Genomic DNA, 23,323 nt, shown 5'->3' with positions numbered 1-23,323 from the left:
GCAAGGTGTAGCATCTGCTTAGCCAACCAGTCAGGGTCACATGAAGCCACGGCAGCAGGTGGTGGATGGTCGTATGAGCAGCTGGTGCATCTCACAAGTTCCGGTTATGTGACCGCCGACCTCAAACTCCACCAAACTGCCTGCTTCCACTATGGCCCCAATACCTATTAGCCTCTGCACAAAAAAAAACTTTTCTAACGCAGCTTTTAAATTTCCCCCACTAACCTTAAAAACATGCCCTCTAATGTTCAATATTTCTACCCTGAAAGAAAGATTTGGACTGCTTACCCTATCCATACCTCTCATAATTTAAGAAACCTCCATCAGGTCTCCCCTCAGTCTCTGACCCTCAAGGGAGAACCACTCACGTTTGTCCAATGTGTCCCTATTACCATATCCTCTAATCCAGGCAGCATCCTAGCAATCCTCTTCTGCATCCACTTCACAGTTTCCACATCCTTCCTACAGTACCATGCAAAAGCCTTGGGCACATATATACTTGTATATACGTAGCTAGGACACCTAAGACATTTGCACAGTTCTGTATTTGTCAATGTGGAACAGAGAGGGAGTTTGTAAATCTGGTGGGAGCAATGGATGTAGAGGATGGTGAGGGTGGAGTGCCACAGGAGGGGTGTGGGACAGGTGGCAGAGAAGAAGTGCCAGGCGTGCGGGTACAGACACACCAAGCAAAGTCATTTGATTCCAAACAATTGGTTATTTGATTATTATAGAGCGTCTTTCTGGTGCTTCCTGCTCTTTCCCTTTTTCCCAGCTATGATTCCCCTCTCCTTGTCCTCTTCCCACTCTCAATCCATGATAGAAACCCATATCAGAATCAGGTTTATCATTACATCACTCATATTTGTCATGGAATTTGATTTTTTTTGTAGCAGCAGTACAGTGCAATAAATAAAAGTACTACAGTACTATACAAAATACTTAGCACCCTAGCTATATTTATGTGCCTAGGACTACTGTATACCTGGGGGCAGCTCGAATGCATTGTGATGTGCATAATGCTATTACAGCGTCAGTGACCCGGGTTCAATTGCCAATGCCGTCTGTAAGGAGCTCATACATTTTCGCCATGACCACGTAGGTTTCCTCCGAGCAATCCAGTTTCCTCCCACATTCCAAAGATGTACGGGTTAATGTGTCAATTGGTCACATGGATGTAATTGGACAGCATGGACTCTTTGGCCAGAAGGGCCTGTCACTCTGCTTTATCTCCTAAATAAATCAAAATTTTAAAAATAAATAAGTAAATAAATAACTGAACAGCCAGAATTTCACACAATACCCCAAGTGCGATCTGATCTGAAGTTCTATAGAGCTCCAGCGTGTCCTCCTTACTTGTAAACTCAACGTCCCGATCAATGAAGGAAGGTTAGCCATACACCACCTCTACCTCGTTATCCATTTTCAGTGAAGTATAGACCCCAAAATCGCTCAGTTCCTCAATACTATTAGGGGATCTTCCATTACCTGTACATTTTTTCTTTTCCCTTCATCTCTCACAGTGCAATATCTCACAATGGCCCATTAAATTCCATCTTCCATATCTACCCTTATCTGTAACTGATCTATATTCCACTGTACTCTTTGATAGTAATTTCCTCCCCCTCCAACTCCACCCACCTTGGTGTCATCTGCAAATCTGCTAATCCATCTGATGACATTTTCATCCAAACCAGTGATGTATAACAGAAACACCAGAGGTCCTGGCACAGATCTTTGCAGAATGCCACGGACCTCCAAAGGGATATCAGCATTTTACCCCACTCTCTGTCTTCTACAGGCAAGCCTTTTCTGAATCAAAACATAAGGACACAAGAACTAGGAGCAGGAATAGGCCCTCTGGCCACTGAGTCTGCACTGCCATTCAATAAGGCGTGTACCTCCTGCAGCTAATGGAGTAGCCACTGAGTGTACGTTCATAGTCCATCCTCTTCAAGGTTCAATGAGCTGTGCATCAGAGATGTACTTCTGCACATCACTGTTGTAATGCATGGTTATTTGAGTTACTGTCGCCTTCCTGTCAGCCTGAACCAACATGGCCTTTCTCCTCTGGCCTCCCTCATTAACAATGCATTTCCCATTTTGAGATCTGGTCTGAACAACAAGTGAACCTCTTGATCCTCTTGATTTTATACAGAGAGTTGCTGCCAGATGATTAGCTAATTAGATATTTGCATTAATGAACACTCAGGTGCACCTAATAAAGGAGCCGCTGAATGTATTTAACTAAGTATCCTCCACTGCTTCCCCAAGCAGAGAATTCCACAGATTTATTACTCTCTGAGCAAAGCAGTTACTTCTCATCTCTGTCCTAAACCTACTCCACCAAATCTTGATAACATCCTCGATCACTGTTCCACAACCATTCAAACACGAGGAAATCTGCAGATGCGGAAAATTCAAGCAACACACACAAAAAATGCTGGTGAACGCAGCAGGCCAGGTAGCATCTCTAGGAAGAGGTACAGTCAACGTTTCGGGCCAGGACCCTTTGTCAGATGTAACTGAAAGAAGAGATAGTAAGAGATTTGAAAGTGGGAGGGGGAGGGGGAGGGGGAGGGGGAGGGGGAGATCCAAAATGATAGGAGAAGACAGGAGGGGAGGGGTGGATCTAAGAGCTGGAAAGTTAACAGAAGTTAGAGAAGTCAATATTCATGCCATCAGGTTGGAGGCTACCCAGATGGAATATAAGGTGTTGTTCCTCCAACCTGAGTGTGGCTTCATCTTGACAGTAGAGGAGGTCGTGGATAGACATATCAGAATGGGAATGGGACGTGGAATTCTCTAACTTCCGTTAATGCTCCTCCTCCTCTTTACACCCCATCCCTTATTTATTTATTTATTTATTTATTTAATATATTTTTATATATATTTTATTTTCCCCCCTTTTTTTTTCTCTCTCTCTCTCTCTCTTTTTCTCCCTCTGTCCCTCTCACTATAACTCCTTGCCTGCTCTCCACCCTCCGGGCCCCCCTCCTCCCTTCTCTCTCTCGCCAGGCTTCCCGTCCCATGATCCTCTCGTATCCCTTTTGCCAATCACCTGTCCAGCTCTTGGCTCCATCCCTCCCCCTCCTGTCTTTTCCTATCATTTCAGATCTCCCCCTCCCCCTCCCCCTCCCACTTTCAAATCTCTTACTAGCTCTTCTTTCAGTTAGTCCTGATGAAGGGTCCCGGTCCGAAACATCGACTGTACCTCTTCCTAGAGATGCTACCTGGCCTGCTGCATCAACAGCACTTTTTGTGTGTGTTGCCACAATCATTCGAGTTTACTACTGCCCCACCCTCTGCCTGCATTTTGGAAAATCACACCAGACCATGTGGCTGTGCACCTTACAAAAGCTGAAACAAGAGGATCCAGTGCAGAAAGTCAGTGAGGGATAACCTGAGGAAATAGGTGAGCTTCCACGTGACTGCTTTGAGTCAGTGAACTGGTCCATATTCAAAGACTCAGTGGCCAATGTAAATAAGTATGTCACTGACGCCACAGACTTCATCAGCAAGTGTGCAGAGGACCACTTGACCTCTGGTCAATGCAAGAGTTCCTCAGTTGGAAACCATGAATGGACTGAAAGATCAACACCCGACTGATGCCCAGGTCTGAGGCTTTCCATATCTGATGACTCAGGCAGGAAATGGCCTTCATAAAGCTACCAGGGATGCCCAGCAACAATACCAGACCAAACTCAAGTCACAGATCACCTTCAATTGTGACAGGGCTTGCATGCTATAATGAGCTACGAAACAAAGTCAGGCAGTGCTAGAGACAACAACACATTCACCTCCTCTCCCTCAGGTTAATGAAAAGACACTCTCCACCCTGACAGTCCTCAATGCACTTGTACCCACTGCCACTGTCAAAGAACAGTCTTTCTAAAGTTCAAAGTTCAAGTTCAACGTGAACGTTATTGTCAAAGTATATATATAACCCTGAGATTCACCTTCCTGCGGGTGTACTCAGCAAATCTGTGAAATAGTAACTACAACAGGATCAATGAAAGGTCAATTGGAGTGCAGTAGACAACAAAATGTGCAAAAGAAAATATAAATAAATAGCAATAGATAACAAGAACATGAGATAATGTGATAAAGAGTCCTTAAAGTGAGGTCATTAGTTGTGGGAACAATGATGGGGAAAGACTGAACCCACAGAAAGTCATTGGCCCAGATGGTGTGTGTCACTGGATCCTGTGTCGATCAGCTGGCAAGACTGCTCGCAGACATCTTTAACCCCTCGCTGTGGTTCGCATCTGCTTTATCAAGAGCAGCCATCATCCTGCTCCCAAAGAAAAACAAACTTCGTTAATGAATTCTTTATTAATTAATTCATCAAATCCTTAAATACTCGGCCATCATGAAGTGCTCAAGAGGCATATAGGAGCTATGTATCTATTTTATGTCTGTCTGTGTGCTTTATTATGGGGTACGGTAATTTATCACATGGGTTTGGGTGTGGTAGATGTAAATGAGTATAGTCACATAGTCACCCTTTCTACTAGTACTTTAGTAGAGTAGGGAATGGATACTTCCTGTTGAACCCCAATTATGCTAATTTTGCTATCGCTACGCTAGCTTCATTAGTCTCTATTGCTATTTTTGATCATTCGTCTTTGTCACTCATCAGTGCCGGCTTCGCCACAAAGGATCAAACGTACTTTTATTGACCTGGATCTCAATTACTTGGAAGTGCGTCACACTGTGTTGATTCCTTCACTCAGTTGCTCAGCAGTTCTGGTTTGTTTCTCAAGTAGCTTCTACATGACACATATTAACTCCATCTTCCTAGACTCCCATTATAATTCACCAAGCAATGGAACAGATTTAAGGCAGATGCCATCTCCCTGGACCTAGAATCATCTCTGAAACATCTGAGTAACTGAGGTATCTTCATCAGACTCTTACTTATTGACTATATCTCCAACTTCAATAACATACTGTCATCCCGAACAAATTCATCTTCAAGCTCCTAGAACGAGAACTGGCACCCCCTTCTGCAACCAGATCCTTGACTTTAGATTTTAGATTATGAATACACACAGTCCTCTTTTATTGTCATTTAGTAATGTATGCATTAAGAAATGATACAATATTTCCTCCAGTGTGATATCACAAAACACAGGACAGACCAAGACTGGAAAAACTGACAAAACCACATAATTATAACATATATTTACAATAGTGCAACAATACCATAACTTGATGAAGAAGTCCATGAGCACAGTAAAAGTTCAAAGTCTCTCAAATGTCCCACATCTCATGCAGACTGGAGAAGGAAGAAAAACTCTCCCTGCCATGCCCGACCACAGTCCGACTCTGAGTCATTTGAAAACTTCGAACTCTGATCAGCTCTCTGACACCAAATACTGAGCGCCATCTCTATCCGAACGATTCGACCTCCATGTCGGTCACCAACAGCAGGCAAAGCCGAGGATTTTGAGGCCTACCCTCCGAGAGATTCCCAACCACGCAGTAACGAGAGCAGCGAACCAGCGTTTCAAAACTTTCTCCAGATGTTCCTCTGTACTTTCACATCCCTCTCCAACAACTCAGAATTGTCCATGGCCCCTATTTAACAGACACGATATCATTTTTCACCGGAGGGCTGTGCACGCGCAGTGCGCTGTTCTCTCTCCTCCTGATTTCCAGCTGTAAGAATAAGCAGCAGAACTTCCAGCACAATTATCCTCAACACTGGTGCCCCACAGGGCTGTGTATCAGCCGCATATTTTACTGCCCATGACCGTGTGACCTGATTCTGCTCAAATTCCATTTAAAACAGTGGCTCCAATCCCAAGGTCCACGGACCCCTTGCTAAATGGTATTGGTTCATTGCATTAAAAAAATCAGAATCAGAGTTAATATCACTGGCAAATGTAGTGAAATTTCTTGTCTTTGTGGCAGCAGTACAATGCAATACATATTATTCGAAAGAAGTATGAAAACCAGTGGTAAAAATAGAAATAGAAGTAAAAAAAAGTAGTGAGATCAATCCATTCAGAAATTGGATGGAAGAGGGGAAGGAACTGTTCCTGAATCATTCAGAGTGTGCCTTTAGGCTTCTGTACCTCCCTTCTGATGAGAACATTGCTACCATCAAGAAGTTTGGAAGGTTGGAAACTCCTGATTTACAAGTTTGCAGATGACATCACCATAATGGACTGGATCTCTAACATCAAGACAGAGTACAAGAAGGAGATAGAGTACCTTGGGGCATGGTGTCAGGATAACAAACTCCCTCTCAAAGATGGCAAAACAAAAGAGTTGGTTAGACTCCAGGAACTGAGGCAGAATACACACCTCCGCATGGATCAATGGTGCTGAGTTGGAGATAATTGAGATCTTCAAGTCTCCACATGTAAATATCACCAATAATTTGTCCTTGCCAAGCCATGTAGATGCTGTGGCCAATAAAGTGGATCTGCACCTCCGCTTCCTCAAAAGGCTAAGGAAATTCAGCATGTCTCTGATGACCTTCACCAATTTTTACAGATGCACCATTGAAAACATCCTATCCAGCACATCACAGCTTGGTGTGGCAACTGCTCTGTCCAAGATGGCAAGAAGTTGCAGAGAGTTGCGAACACAACACAAACTTTAATGAAAACCAACCTCTCCTCCATAAACTCTGCCTGCACTTCCTGCTGCCTTAAGAAAACAACCAACATAAACAAGGACCCCTTCTGCCCCTGTCATTCTCTCTTCTCCCATCTTCCATTGCACAGAAGACACATAAGTTTGCCAACATGTACCACCAGGCTCAAGGACAGCCCCCAACCCACTGTTATAAGACTCTTGATGGATCTCTTGTATGATAAAGACGAATTCTTGATCTCTCAGTCTACTTTGTCATGACTCATGTGCTTTACTTGTCTACCTGCACTGTACTTTTTCTGTAACTTTTACACTATGTTCTAAATTCTACTTTTTATGTCCTCTTGTACTACCTCGATGTTTTGTGTATGGAATGTTCTGCCTGGGTAAAATGCAGACACAAGCCTTTCACTGAATCATGGTATATGTGACAACAATAAACCAATTACCAATTTCTGACATTCGGACGTTGAACTTCATATTGTAGAACTAGAGTTGTTTCTGCACGGTTTGTTTTAATCTGGGTTAGCTGTACTACTCTAGATATAACAGGGTCTTCACAGAGTCAAGCCTTAATCTATTGGCAAGTGGCTGGTTCTCCTGGTGGTTGGTCATTGGGTCTGACGATGACAGAAAACCTGTACGGGAGAGATTTTAAGTGGAAAAGTCATTGCACTGGGACAGCTCCACTCTGTCGACCTCAGTAGTCCGGGTCCTGTGGTACAAACAAGCATCACAAACTGGGGTCTTCCTTAGTCAGGGTGGATGACCATGACGTCTTCTATGCCTTGTCATACTCTTCGCTCTTCATGGAGTGTCGCAGTACCGCTTTCCTAGCCATTGGATCTCACTGTAGATCTCATCTACCTAGTCTAGCGGAGCTGACCGTATGGCAGGACAGGTATGTCCCTTTCTCACCTGAGTATGAGCCCACCAGTTACTCTCACCTGGTTTATCCCACCTTTCAAAGTTGCCGAATGCAGCCATTGTCACATGCAAACAGCTACTTGGAGACACAGGTAAGAGTTGAGTGTCCGTTGGGGACCAAAGGTGAGTGAGCTGCTGCAGAATGGAAATAACAAGCTCCTTCACAAGAGGAGCTACCTCTCCCTGGACACCCCATACTGTTTCTGCTGAGAACTAAAACAGGAATCCAATCATTCCGTTTAGGGTTTTACCTCAGCAGTAATCTGTGTTTTTAGCCCAAATGTTGCAAATAATTAAAATAATTTTTACTTAGGGCAGATAGTACTGACCAAACAAGCATTACGAAACTTGTAAATGTTGTGATGGAGTCATGCAAAACAATTATTAACAAGATCAGCAGAAGTAAAAAATTCTTCTTTGAGACACAAGTCTATGAACTGTAATGGATGAATCTTGATGTAACAAGGCATTTCATATTATTTTGACATATTTCTGTATCAAATATCTCAAAACTGTTTTGCAATCTAATTTACTGGAACTTCTATTTTTATTTCAGATTTTCCAGCATCTGAAGTACTTTGATATTCAATGCCATCAGAGCCTCAGTAAACAATAGTTACTGAAGGACTGAAAGGAAACAAGAAAGGTAGGTGAATTTGAGTTCCGTTCGTGAAAGAAAAAAATAAAGAGGAAAAGAAAATATGGATTAAGAAAAGAAAAGAAAAATAAGAATAAAACCAAAGTTCTAAGTAAACTTACTAACAAAGTACATATGTTATATGTCACCATATACAACACGAAGATTTGTTTTCTTGCGGGCATACTCAGTAAATCTAAAAAATAACAACTATAACAGAATCAATGAAAAACTGTCCAACTTGGATGTTCAACCAGAGTGCAGAAGCCAACAAACTATGGAAATGTAAGAAAGATCAAAATAATTGTAATAGATAATTAAGCAATAAATATTGAGAACATGAGAAGAAGAGTCCCTGAAAGTGAGTCCATAGGTTGTGGGAACATTTGAATGATGGGGCAAGTGAAGTTGAGTGGAGTTTTCCCCCTTGGTTCAAGACCCTGATGGTTGAGGGATAGTTCCTGAACCTGGTGAGATGAGTTCGCCAAGAAGCAAAAGTGTAAAACAGATTATTATCTGAATGGTGGCCGATTAGGAAAAGGGGAGGTGCAACGAGACCTGGGTGTCATTATACACCAGTCATTGAAAGTGGGCATGCAGGTACAGCAGGCGGTGAAAAAGGCGAATGGTATGCTGGCATTTATAGCAAGAGGATTCGAGTACAGGACCAGGGAGGTACTACTGCAGTTGTACAAGGCCTTGGTGAGACCACACCTGGAGTATTGTGTGCAGTTTTGGTCCCCTAATCTGAGGAAAGACATCCTTGCTATAGAGGGAGTACAAAGAAGGTTCACCAGATTGATTCCTGGGATGGCAGGACTTTCATATGAAGAAAGACTGGATGAACTAGGCTTATACTCGTTGGAATTTAGAAGATTGAGGGGGGATCTGATTGAAACGTATAAAATCCTAAAGGGATTGGAAAGGCTAGATGCAGGAAGATTGTTCCTGATTTTGGGGAAGTCCAGAACGAGGGGTCACAGTTTGAGGATAAAGGGGAAGCCTTTTAGGACCGAGATTAGGAAGAACTTCTTCACACAGAGAGTGGTGAATCTGTGGAATTCTCTGCCACAGGAAACAGTTGAGGCCAGTTCATTGGCTATATTTAAGAGGGAGTTAGATATGGCCCTTCTGGCTAAAGGGATCGGGGGTATGGAGGGAAGGCTGGTACACGGTTCTGAGTTGGATGATCAGCCATGATCATACTGAATGGCGGCGCAGGCTCGAAGGGCCGAATGGCCTACTCCTGCACCTATTTTCTATGTTTCTATGTTCTGAAGTGTATTTGCTTGAAAACTTCTTCACAATTCGGTTAAGTAATTAAAAACTGATTTTCCTGGTAAAAGATCATAGCAACCATCCCTGCAATCATTCAACTGGACGTGACCAGCTTTGTGTGTCCCTTGCATGACTGACACAATATTCATATCAGTTATAATAGAGAGAAGATATAATTTTCTAAGCCTGGGGTCCACAGACCACTTGTTTAATGGGTTTGGCCCCTGGCATAAAAAAGGTTGGGAACTCCTGCTCTATGTAATAGTCTTTTTTGGAAAATTACTAGCGAACTGTGATTAAGTTTGTTCAGAAACAAGGGACATGCCTGGGGAAACCATGCTTTAATAGCCTGGATAAAATGGGGCCTGTATTGTGCTTCTGGACAGGTACCACTACAGAACAAGCCCTAACCAGAACATTTATCAGGAAGTTGAGGTTCTCTCCCCACCAACTTCAATGGCATCATCGCCTGTGTCTGACTCACTGATCTTGCATGCAACCCCACAAGACCAAACTCTGACTTTTTGACCCATCCCCCAACATCCAAACTCCTCTCCATCAACCTGCACGCTCACACAATAAATCTTACCTCATTGCTATTCCAACTACAGACCCATTTATTTATTTATTGAGATACAGTGCAGAATAGACCCGTTCGGCTCTCTGAGCCACGCCAGTCAGCAATTCCCTAATCACAGGACAATTTCCAAAGACCAATTAGCCTAACAACCAGTACGTCTTTAGCCTGTGGGAACAAACCGGAGCACCTGGAGAAAACCCATGCGTTCACAGGGGAGAACGTACGAACTCCTTACAGGCAATGACAGGAGATGTACCCGAGTCACCTGTACTGTAAAGCTTTGTGGTCATCACTATGCTACCGTGCCACCCAAGCTGCTTTCAAGATCCTCTTGTCCCTACTCCCTACTACAGCCCAAACAGTTTATCTCTTCTCATTTCTCAACAACCAACACCCCCGCCCCCCACCACCAGCCCTCGGCGGTCTGGACACTGAACCTTCCAATAATCTTGATTTCTTTTCATGCACTTCCATCTTGACGTCTCCAGCTGGAGGCCTTAATCTGTCCAGACCTTTACCCTTCAGCCCTGACTCCAAGGACTCAAATGATCTAAATTTCTCTATTCTCCCACCCACGTATTTGTGCACAAGCCCCTAAGTGTCAAAGAGTCATACAACTCGTCCAGACTGGCGTTACACTGGCCTGCTTGGCCTCCTTCACCAACAATACCACCCCTGCCTCTCCTGAAATCTCCAACACAGTCGCCATCTGTTGAAACACGTTACGCCCATCTCAGTGGCCATTGGGTGGAGAGGAATTATGTGGCATCACTCGAAGAGGCTTTGTAGCATTCTATGGAGGTTGGCTAGGGAAGGATTCTGCATTCAGTCCTCAATCCATCATTATGTCTCCTGCAGTGCAAATTGAAGAAGTTTAGCAGCAACAATGAAGCAATAGCGAGAAACAGGTGAAAACAATGCCAGAGTTGCTGGGGCCAAGCAGCATGACTTGACCTCGTCTGAACCATAAGAGAAATGTAATCAGTCCAGTCTCTGCTGTCAGTCAAGGCAAGCTTCATTCCTAGATCTATACTGCACCACTGAACTGCACACAGCTCCTGTCAGGTTAAAATCTGCATGCCATTATACTCAATCAACAATGTTATAATCCACTGTCAAACGAGCAGTGCCAGAGCAAAGCATTCCTTGAATCTGAATGTTATTAGCCCAAGACTACCTTTTGCATTTTGGGTTAAGGTTGTTCATTTGCACAATAAAACTCATAACCACTGGAAAATATTTAATGTGTTCTAATAAATGTAAGGAACATTACCACTTTGACAAGGAAAGAAGATTTTTTAAAATAATATTTCATTGTTAATTGGTACCTTTAATTATTAAATTGACTTTAAAAAGTAGTAGCTTGTCGTAGGGTTTGGAGGCTTGCGTTCCTGAATGACACAGAGAGCTATGCTGGCCGGGGTCAGGGCTTTATGCTTTTGCTCTTGGTAGGGTCAGCCATGCCAAACAGGTCAAAGGGTAGAAGACAGACTGAGTGGCCCACCGGTCCTCCAGGTTCCAGGGTTCAGCAATGAAGAACCCTTCTACATCTGGGTGTGACGGTATTCCTGAGTCTCCACCCGGGACTTGCATGACTGGCAGTAGAGAAAACTATGAAGGAGCTACTAGCACGATGAACACTGTCAGAGATGGAAGCCTTCATCGCTGCCCTAAATACCAGAGCTGTAACAGGCATTAAGTAAGTAAATAAGAGTAAGAAGCAGTACCAGTTTGACAAGGAAAAAATATATATATTTTAAATAATATTTCATTGTTAATTTGTACTTTTAATTACAAAAAAGTACAAAAAGTTACTTTATGAATGATAGAACCAAAAGTGTAGTCACAAGAGACTGCAGGTGTTAGAATCTGGAGTAACTTAAAAGATGCTGGAGGAACTAGTGAATCAGTCACAATAATTCAAAATTAACTTTATTTTCAAACCACATATATGTCATCATATACAACCCTGAGATCTGTTTTCTTGCAGGCATTTACAGTAAGTACAAAGAAACACAATAGAATCAATGAAAGATCATACCCAAAAGGACAAACAAACAAGCAAGGTGCAAAAGACAACAAACTGCAAATACAAAAACAAGAAGAAACAAAATAATAATAAATAAGCAATAAATATTGAGAACATGAGATGAAGGGTCCTTGAACATGAATCTTTCAGCTGGGGTAACACACACAAAATGCTGGAGGAACTCAGGAGGTCGGGCAGAGTCTATGGAAAGGAGTACAGTTGACCCTTCAGCAGGTTGGGGTGTTGGAGTGAGTGAAGCCATCCCCTCTGGTTCAGGAGCCTGTGGGTTGAGGGGTAATAACTGTTCCTGAATCTGGTGGTGTGGGTCCTGAGGCTCCTGTACTTCCTTCCTGAAGGGAGCAGCTAGAAGAGAGCATGGCCTGGGTGATGGGTAGCTTTGAGGATGGATGCCATTCTCTTGCGACAGCGCTCCATGTAGATGTGCTCAGTGCTAGGGATGGCTTTACCTGTGGTGGATAGCAGAGGGAAATGGACAAGGTATTGGATTGAAACCCTTCATCTGCACTGAAAGACAGAGGGGAGAGACGGAGGGAAGTGTTGAAGGTGGATCCGGCAGATGATTGGGGAATTCAGAACTTGCATTTGCTCTGTACTCTACAACAATCACTTTAAGACACCGGACTGATGTAATAAATCCTCCAAATCCACAGAAAGAGGCCTCTTCCAGGCCAACATTGGTAGAAAAATTCAGCACCGTAAATTGCCCTACATGGTAGGTGAGTCATAGTAATGGGGAGAGTTGATTAGATCTGTAAAGAGTCTCTGCACGACCTCCCATGGAATGCATGGCCTTTCCCCGGGTGCTCCAGTTTCCCCCACAGTCCAAAGGCCGGGTAGGTTAATTGGTCATTGTAAGTTGTCCGTGATTAGGTCAGGGTTAATTAGGGTTGTGGGTTTACTGGGATAGCATGCCTCAAAGGGCCAGAAGGGCCTACTCCCTCTGTATCTCTAGATACAGTGGAGCTGGAAAGTTTGTGAACCATGGAGAATTATCTGTATTTCTGCATAAATATGATCTAAAATGTGATCAGATCTTCATGCAAGTAAGTCCTAAAACTAGATAGAGAAATTCCAATTAAGTAAATATCACAAAAAAATACATTATACTTGTTCATTTATTTATTGAGAAAAATGATCCAATATTGCATGCACTTATTGGAAAAAGTATGTGAACCTTTGCTTTCAGTAACTGGTGTGACCCCCACCTTCTACAGGAATAACTTCAACCAAACGTTTCCGGTTATAGTTAATCAGTCCTGCACATCAGCTTGGAGAAACTTCAGACCATTCCTCTGTACAAAACTGCTTCAGCTCTGGGATGTTGGTGGGCTTCCTTGCATGAACTGCTTGCTTCAGGTCCTCCCCCAACATTTCTATAGGATTAAGGTCAGGACTTTGACTCAGCCATTCCAAAACAGGAATTTTATTATTTTTAAAACATTCTGTTGTTGGTTTACTCTTGCCCTTCAGATCATTGTCTTGTTGCATTATTCAATTTCTATTAAGCTTCAGGTGATGGACTGCTACCCTGACATTCTCCTGTAAAACGTCTTAATACAATTTTGAATTCATTGTTCCCTCAACGATTGCCAGCTGTCCAGACCCTGAGGCAGCAAAGCCGCCCCAAACCATGATGCTCTTTTCACCATGCTTCACAGTTGGGGTGAAGTTTTGGTGTTGGTACGCAATACCCTTTTTCCTCCAAACATAGCAACATGCATTTCTGCCAAAAAGTTCAACTTTTGTCTCATCTGTCCACAAAACATTGTCCCAGAAGTATTGTAGAACATCCAGGTGGTCTTCTGCAAACTTGAGATACGCAGTAATATTTTATTTTTGGAGAGCGTTGGTTTCCTCTGTGGTTTCCTTCCATGAACACCATTCTTCTTCAGTGTTTTTTTTATAGTGGACACATGAACAGAGACTTTAGCAAGTTCTAGAGATTTCTGCAGGCCTTTTGCTGTTACCCTTGGGTTCTTTTTCACCTTCTTCAACATTGCACGTTGTGTTCTTGGTGTGATCTCTGCAGGATGCCCACTCTTAGGGAGAGTAGCAACAGTACCATTTGTAGACAATTTCTCATACTGTGGACTGATGAACACTCAGGCTTTAGAAATGCTTTTGTAGCCTTTTCCAGCTTGATGCATCTCTACAATTCTTCTTCTAAGGTCCTCTGAAAGTTGTTTTGATAGAGGCATGGTACACATAAGCAGATCTTTCTTAAGAAGAGCAGGCTCTGTCAGTCATCTGACGGAAATTTGTATGTCTTTTTTATAGGACAGGACACCTCTACAACCCACACCTCCAATCTCATCTCATTGACTGGAACACCTGACTCTAAATAGCTTTCATAGAAGGCATTACCCCAGAGGTCCACACACTTTTTCAAACAAATACATACAATATTGGATCTTTTTTGCAATAAGTAAAAGAACAAGTATAATGTTTTTGTGTTATTTATTTAAGTGTGTTCTCTTTATCTGATTTTAGGACTTATGAGAAGATCTGATCACGTCTTAGGTCGTACATGCAGGAATAGGAAAAATTCTACAGGGTTCACAAACTTTCTAGATAGATAGATAGATAATATAAATAGATAAAGATTGTAAATAAATAGATAAATTAATTAATAAATGATTATCAGCTTAAACGCGGTGAAGTGGCAAGTCTGTTTCAACGATGTAGAGAACACGGAGCTCATCCACAGTGAGTAGAAAGAGGTCTTTCATAACTTGCAGAAAGAATATGCCATCTCACAAACATAGAGCAGAGGGAATGAGCCGGCCAGTTTACTCACAGCAAGCTCCATCAAAGAGCAACATGAAAAGAGCAGAGAATATACTTTAGAGGAGCTGACTGAAGTTAAAATATTTGTCTAGGGCACATGTCATTCACCAAAATCCAGTCCAAAGCAGACAAAGCTGTCGTATTGGAACCATCTCATCTTTCTCATGAAATAGAAGTCAATGAAAGCCAAGGTAACTCTAGTTTTTGGTATGCAGAATGTTTTGTGAATCAGAGAGTTTTAATTTTGTTTAATATATTTAAAAATTTGTGTATTTCAATGGTGTTAATGAAAATCAGTAAGAGCTTTGTATCTGTATTGCAGAAGGACACTTCAGTACTTGTTTTCATTAAAGCATTCATTTTCTAATTGAACCACAACCCCTAATTACTGCCACAGATGTCTAATTGATTGCTGACAATCAGGCTTTGCACAAATATATATTGTGGATCCAGTTCAAGAAAGAAATATATGTCATAGGTCAAACAATATATATTTAAAACCCCTTCAAGTCTACTTTAAAGCAGAATGGCTTGCTTTGTTGTTACTCAGCAGTTAATAGAGGCTCATCCACATGAGTAGCAATGCTAATGGTTAGATTTATGTTATACATTTGATATTGCAGGACTTATAATTATCATAGTCATGTTTATTTCTACCTGTGTTATCTGTGATTTTTAATGAATGTTTGATGACAGTTTTTTGTGTATTTATACTGTTAACAATGCAACAGTTACATATTCATGAGGTGGCACAGTGGTGTAGTGGTTAGCACAACAACGCCTTACAGTACAAGCGACCGGGGTTCAATTCCCGCTGCTGCCAGTAAGAAGTTTGTACATTCTCCCCGTGACTGTGTGGGTTTCCTCCGGGTGCTCGGGTTTCCTCCGGGTGCTCAGGTTTCCTCCCACAGTTCAAAGACCCACCAGTTGGTGGGTTAATTGATCATTGTAAATTGTCCCATGAATAGGCTGGGATTACATCAGTGGATTGCTGGGCAGCGAGACACAAAAGGCTGGAAGGGCTTCTACCGCACTGTAGCTCAATAAATAAACTAATAAATGAATAAATATAAATCCAAGACATTATTCCGTTTTTAGGCTCATTTTAAGCTGCAAACTAGCTCTGTGAAGAAATAAATAATTATATTGAAAGTCCATTACGTGCAAGTATGGTTAATAAAGGTAATTCAATTAAGATTGTGATTAAAGGATTATTGCACAGAAATGTGAAAATATATAACCATATACAACAATTACAGCACGGAAACAGGCCATCTCGGCCCTTCTAGTCCGTGCCGAACTCTTACTCTCGCCTAGTCCCACTGACCTGCACTCAGCCCATAACCCTCCATTCCTTTCCTGTCCATATATCTATCCAATTTAACGTTAAACGACAACATCGAACCTGCCTCAACCACTTCTGCTGGAAGCTCGTTCCACACAGCTACCACTCTCTGAGTAAAGAAGTTCCCCCTCATGTTACCCCTAAACTTTTGCCCTTTAACTCTCAACTCATGTCCTCTTGTTTGGATCTCCCCCAATCTCAATGGAAAAAGCCTATCCACGTCAACTCTATCTATCCCCCTCATAATTTTAAAGTCCTCTGTCAAGTCCCCCCTCAACCTTCTACGCTCCAAAGAATAAAGACCCAACTTGTTCAACCTTTCTCTGTAACTTAGGAGATGAAACCCAGGCAACATTCTAGTAAATGTGAAGGATTACAAATACCTGGGGATACGAACTGACAATAAACTAGACTGGGCAAAGAACACTGAGGCTGTCCACAAGAAGGGTCAGAGCTGTCTCTATTTCCTGAGGAGACTAAGGTCCTTTAACATCTGCCGGACAATGCTGAGGATGTTCTACGAGTCTGTGGTGGCCAGTGCTACCATGTTTGCTGTTGTGTGCTGGGGCAGCAGGCTGAGGATAGCAGACACCAACAGAATCAACAAACTCATTCGTAAGGCCAGTGATGTTGTGGGGATGGAACTGGACTCTTGGACGGCGGTGTCTGAAAAGATGATGCTGCCCAAGTTGCATGCCATCTTGGACAATGTCTCCCATCCACTACATAATGTACATTCAGTACACTACAGGAGTACATTCAGCCAGAGACTCATTCCACCGAGATGCAACACAGAGTGTCGTAGGCAGTCATGCCTGCCTGTGGCCATCAAACTTTACAACTCCTCCCTTGGAGGGTCAGACACCCTGAGCCAATAGGCTGGTCCTGGACTTATTTCCTGGCATAATTTACATATTACTATTTAATTATTTATGGTTTTATTACTATTTAATTATTTATGGCACAACTGTAACGAAAACCAATTTCCCTCAGGATCAATAAAGTATGACTATGACTACTATGACTAAATCTCCTCTGTACCCTCTCAATTTTATTGACATCTTTCCTATAATTCAGTGACCAGAACTGCACACAATACTCCAAATTTGGCCTTACCAATGCCTTATACAATTTCAAAATTACATCCCAACTCCTATACTCAATGCTCTGATTCACAAAGGCCAGCATACCAAAAGCTTTCTTCACTACCCTATCTACATGAGATTCCACCTTCAGGGAACTATGCACCATTATTCCTAGATCCCTCTGTTCTACTGCATTCTTCAATGCCCTACCATTTACCATGTATGCCCTATTTTGATTAGTCCTACCAAAATGTAGCACCTCATATTTATCAGCATTAAACTCCATCTGCCATCTTTCAGCCCACTCTTCTAAGTGGTCTAAATCTCTCTGCAAGCTTTGAAAACCTACTTCATTATCCACAACTTGACCTATTTAGTATCATCTGCATACTTACTAATCCAATTTACCACTCCATCATCCAGATCATTAATATATATGACAAACAACATTGGACCCAGTACAGATCCCTGAGGCACACTACTAGACACCGTCCTCCAATGTGACAAACAGTTATCCACCACTACTCTCTGGCGTCTCCCATCCAGCCATTGCTGAATCAATTTTACTACTTTGATATTAATACCTAACAATTGAACCTTCCTAACTAACGTTCCATGTGGAACCTTGTCAAAGGTCTTACTGAAGTCCATATAGACAACATCCACCGTTTTACCCTTGTCAACTTTCCTAGTAACCTCATCAAAAAATCAATAAGATTTGTCAAACATGACCTTGCACGCACAAATCCATGTTGACTGTTCCTAATCAGACCCTGTCTGTTCAGATAATTATATATACCATCTCTAAGAATACTTTCCATCAATTTACCCACCACTGGTGTCAAACTCACAGGCCGATAATTGCTAGGTTTACTCTTAGAAACCTTTTTAAACAATGGAACAACATGAGCAATATGACAATCCTCCGGCACCATCCTTGTTTCTAATGACATTTGAAATATTTCTGTCAGAGCCCCTGCTATTTCCACACTAACTTCCCTCAAGGTCCTAGGGAATATCCTGTCTGGACCCGGAGACTTGTCCACTTTTATATTCCTTAAAAGCGCCAGTACTTCCTCTTCTTTAATCATCATTCTTTCCATAACTACCCTACTGGTTTCCCTTACCTTACACAATTCAATATCCTTCTCCTTAGTGAATACCGAAGAAAAGAAATTGTTCAAAATCTCCCCCATCTCTTTTGGTTCCATATATAGCCGTCCACTCTGAGTCTCTAAGGGACCAATTTTATCCTTCACTATCCTTTTTCTATTACTATAACTGTAGAAACCCTTTGGATTTATTTTCACCTTACTTGCCATAACAGCCTCATATCTTCTTTCAGCTTTTCTAATTTCTTTCTTAAGATTCTTTTTACATTCTTTTTATTCCTCAAGCACCTCATTTACTTCAAGTTGCCTATATTTATTGTAGATCTCTCTCTTTTTCCGAACCAAGTTTCCAATATCCCTTGAAGACCATGGCTCTCTCAAGCTTTTAACCTTTCCTTTCAACCTAACAGGAACATAAAGATCCTGTGCCTTCAAAATTTCACCTTTAAATGACCTCCATTTCTCTGCTACATCCTTCCCATAAAACAAATTGTCCCAATCCACTCCTTCTAAATCCTTTCGCATCTCCTCAAAGTTAGCCTTTCTCCAATCAAAAATCTCAACCCTGGGTCCAGTCTTATCCTTCTTCATAATTATATTGAAACTAATGGTATTGTGATCACTGGACCCAAAGTGCTCCCCAACACATACCTCCGTCACCTGCCCTGTCTCATTCTCTAACAGGAGATCCAACACTGCCCCTTCTCTAATTGGTACCTCTATGTATTGCTGCAAAAAACTATCCTGCACACATTTTACAAAATCCAAACCATCCAGCCCTTTTACAGAATGGTCTTCCCAGTCTATATGTGGAAAATTAAAATCTCCCACAATCACAACCTTGTGCTTACTACAAATATCTGCTATCTCCTTACAAATTTGCTCCTCCAATTCTCGCTTCCCATTAGGTGGTCTATAATACACTCCTACAAGCATCACTACACCTTTCCCATTCCTCAATTCCACCCAAATAGCCTCCCTAGACGAGTCCTCTAATCTATCCTGCCAAAGCACTGCTGTAATATTTTCTCTGACAGGCAATGCAACACCTCCCCCTCTTGCTCCTCTGATTCTATCACACCTGAAGCAACGAAATCCAGGAATATTTAGTTGCCAATCACACCCCTCCTGCAACTATGTTTCACTAATAGCTACAACATCATATTTCCAGGTATCAATCCATGCTCTAAGCTCATCCACCTATCTTACAATGCTCCTAGCATTAAAATAGATGCATTTAAGAAACTCTTCACCTCTTACTCTCTGTTTATCCCTAATGGAGCAAACAACTTTGTTATCTTTTTCTTCCTTCTCCCCTACATCTTCGGTCTGAGCGCTCCCGTTCTCTGTCCCCTGCCTATCCTCCCTCATACACTGTCTACTAGCTTTCTCGATTTGTGAACTAACCTCCTCTCTCCTAGTCTCTTCAATTTGATTCCTACTCCCCAACTATTCTAGTTTAAAGTCTCCTCAGTAGCCTTCGCAAATCTCCCCGCCAGGATATTGGTCCCCCTAGGATTCAAGTGTAACCTGTCCTTTTTGTACAGGTCACACCTGCCCCAAAAGGGGTCCCAATGATCCAAAAACTTGAATCCCTGCCCCCTGCTCCAATCCCTCAGTCACGCATTTATCCTCCACCTCATCGCATTCCTACTCTCACTGTCGCGTGGCACAGGCAGTAATCCCGAGATTACTACCTTTGCAGTCCTTCTTCTCAACTCCCTTCTTAACTCCCTATATTCTCCTTTCAGGACCTCTTCCCTTGTCCTACCTATGTCATTGATACTTATATGTACCACGACCTCTGGCTCCTCACCCTCCCACTTCAGGATATCTTGGACGCGATCAGAAACATCCCGGACCCTGGCACCAGGGAGGCAAACTAACATCCGGGTCTCCTGACTGCGTCCACAGAATCGCCTATCTGACCCCCTAACTATAGAGTCCCCTATTAGTACTGCCCTCCTCTTCCTTTCCCTACCCTTCTGAGCTACAGGGCCGGATCCTGTGCCGGAGGGACGGCCACTGTCGCTGCCCCCAGGTAAGCTGTCCCCCCAACAGTACTCAAACAGGAGTACTTATTGTCAAGGGGCACAGCCACTAGGGTACTCTCTAGTACCTGACCCTTCTCCTTCCCCTTCCTAACCGTGACCCACTTGTCTTCCTCCCGTGGCCCTGGTGTGACCACCTGCCTATAACTCCTCTCTATCAACTCCTCACTCTCCCTGACCAGACGAAGGTCATCGAGCTGCAGCTCCAGTTCCCTAACACGGTCCCTCAGGCGCTGCAGCTCAACGCACCCGGGGAAAATGTGGACATTCAGGAGGCTGGGAGACTCCAGGGCCTCCCACATCCGACACCGAGAACAACAAGCTGCCCTCACACTCATACTTCCCCCCTTTCCTCAAATAATAGGAAAAATTGAAAACCAAAGCTTCTTCGCCTCGCCCGTTTCTGCCTAAGCCCGTTGAGCCAAAGCCCTTAGGCCTTCACTTTGCTCCCAGCTCACTCCGCTGCCCGCTGTATAAGGCTGTGTTCCTTTTAAATCTTCCGCTCTTCACTGCCCGACGTCACATGCCTGCGCAGTCCCGCCTCTCTTAACTCCAATGAAAAAACAAAAAATTCAAGATGGCTTCCGCCTCACTCCTGCTCCGATTCTCGGACTTCCTTCTCCAAATTAAACCCAAATCAGGATTTATGACCTTTTAAATCTTCTGTGCTTCACTGCAAAATGCAAAAAAAAAAAAAAATTAGAGATGCTGGAAACACAGCATTAAACAGCATTGGCGGAAAGTGAAAAAGTGCTAGCATTCCATGCCAAAGATGTTTTGTTGGACTCTTGCTCCCAGGATTCATCCGGGGATCGCTGGGTGGTGTGGCTCAAAAGGCCAGAAGGGCCTGTTCCACATTGTATCTCCATAAATAAATAAAGCTTCACAGAGCATTCAGCCAGCATTTTATGCCAAATGTCCCCCTAACCTTCTAACATGTTAACTGGAATTTAAAAGAGTTCTCGTGTACAGTAACCACCCAATAGCCCCATTATCAGTCGGCTTGAGAACAAGTGGGGAATATTGAGTAATAACACTTTTTGCACACTAGCCCGAGAAGCGAGTCGAGCTCTTGTTTCTTGAAAACCTAAGAAACCTTGGCAGTCCCTGAGAAGCCAAGGATTGGTGCAGTAGCCTACCAGGTTGTCCAGTCTCCTGTGCTGTGGATAGGGAGGTAAATTAACAACACACACTCAGAATGCTGGAGAAACTCAGTAGGTCAGTCAGCATCTATGGTGGGAAACAAACAGTCAATGTTTCAGGTCGGGATCTGTCATCAGGGCACTTCATCAGACAGATCTGTTCTCAGCCCAAAATATCGACTGTGTATTCTCCTCCATAGAAGCTGCCTGATTGAGTTCCTCCAGCATGTTGTGTGTGTTTCTCAAGGTTTCCAGTAACTGCAGAATCTCTTGAGTTTTGGAAATTAGCAATCCTAGTTGTTCTGCAAAAACTGATCCAGCCTCTTTTCAATGTCCGGTCACATTGACAACCAGTATAAAAATCACCCCCACTTCAGTATCTGATCACATTGACAACCAGTATAAAAATCACCCCCATTTCAGTATCTGATCACATTGACAACCAGTATAAAAATCACCCCCATTTCAGTATCTGATCACATTGACAACCAGTATAAAAATCACCCCCATTTCAGTATCTGATCACATTGACAACCAGTATAAAAATCACCCTCATTTCAGTATCTGGTCACGTTAAAAACCTGCCTGGCCTGCTGCGTTCACCAGCAATTTTAATGTGTGTTGCTTGAAATTCCAGCATCTGAAGATTTCATCGTGTTTGCGAGTATAAAAATCACCCCCACATCAGTATCTGGTCACATTGACCTTCAGTAAAAAATCTCCCCCTTTTCAATGTCTGGTCACGTTGTCCACCAGAATAAAATCACCCCCTTTGTGATAAACAATTTGACTGAACAGCTGAAGGGAATATTGTATGAAAAATCTATCTCAGCATCAGTGACCCAGGCTCAATACTAACCTCTGGGGCCCTTTGCGAATTTTTTCCACACACTCTGTAACACCCAGAAGACCAAGGAGATCATTGTGGACTTCAGGCATGTTAGGAGCCACACTCACGTCCTCATCTACATCAATGGAGCTGTAGTGAAGCGTGTATCAAGCTTCAAATTCCTTGGTGTCCACATTTCCAAGGATCTCACTTGGTCCCTGAACTCCTCCATCCTGATCAAAAAGGCACAACAGTGCCTCTATTTCCTGTGGAGCATCAAGATAGCATAGAGATTGTTAAGAGCACCAAATTTCTTGGTGTTCACCTGGCGGAGAATATCACCTGGTCCTTCACCACCAGCTCCATAGCAAAGAAAGCCCAGCAGCGTCTCTACTTTCTGCGAAGGTTGAGAAAAATCCATCTCCCACCCCCCCATCCTCACCACATTCTACAGAGGTTGTATGCATCACTGCCTGGTTCGAAAATTTCACCATCTCAGATCGCAAGACCCTGCAGCAGATAGTGAGGTCAGCTGAGAAGATCATCGGGGTCTCTCTTCCCGCCAATACAGACATTTACACCACACGCTGCATCCGCAAAGAAAACAGCATTTTGAAGGACCCCATACACCCCTCATATAAACTCTTCTCCCTCCTGCCATCTGGAAAAAGGCACCGAAGCATTCGGGCTCTCACGACCAGACTATGTAACAGTTTCTTCCCCCAAGGCATCAGACTCCTCAATACCCAGAGCCTGGACTGACACCAACCTGCTGCCCTCTACCATGCCTATTGTCTTGTTTATTATTTATTGTAATGCCTGCACTGTTTTGTGCACTTTATGCAGTCCTGGGTAGGTCTGTAGTCTAGTGTAGTTTTTGTGTTTTTTCTT

The sequence above is a fragment of the Mobula hypostoma genome, chromosome 19 (genome assembly GCF_963921235.1).
Source record: "Mobula hypostoma chromosome 19, sMobHyp1.1, whole genome shotgun sequence".
Lineage (NCBI taxonomy): Eukaryota > Metazoa > Chordata > Chondrichthyes > Myliobatiformes > Myliobatidae > Mobula > Mobula hypostoma.
The sequence above is the reverse complement of the archived record's forward strand: the minus strand, read 5'-3'. Positions refer to the sequence as shown.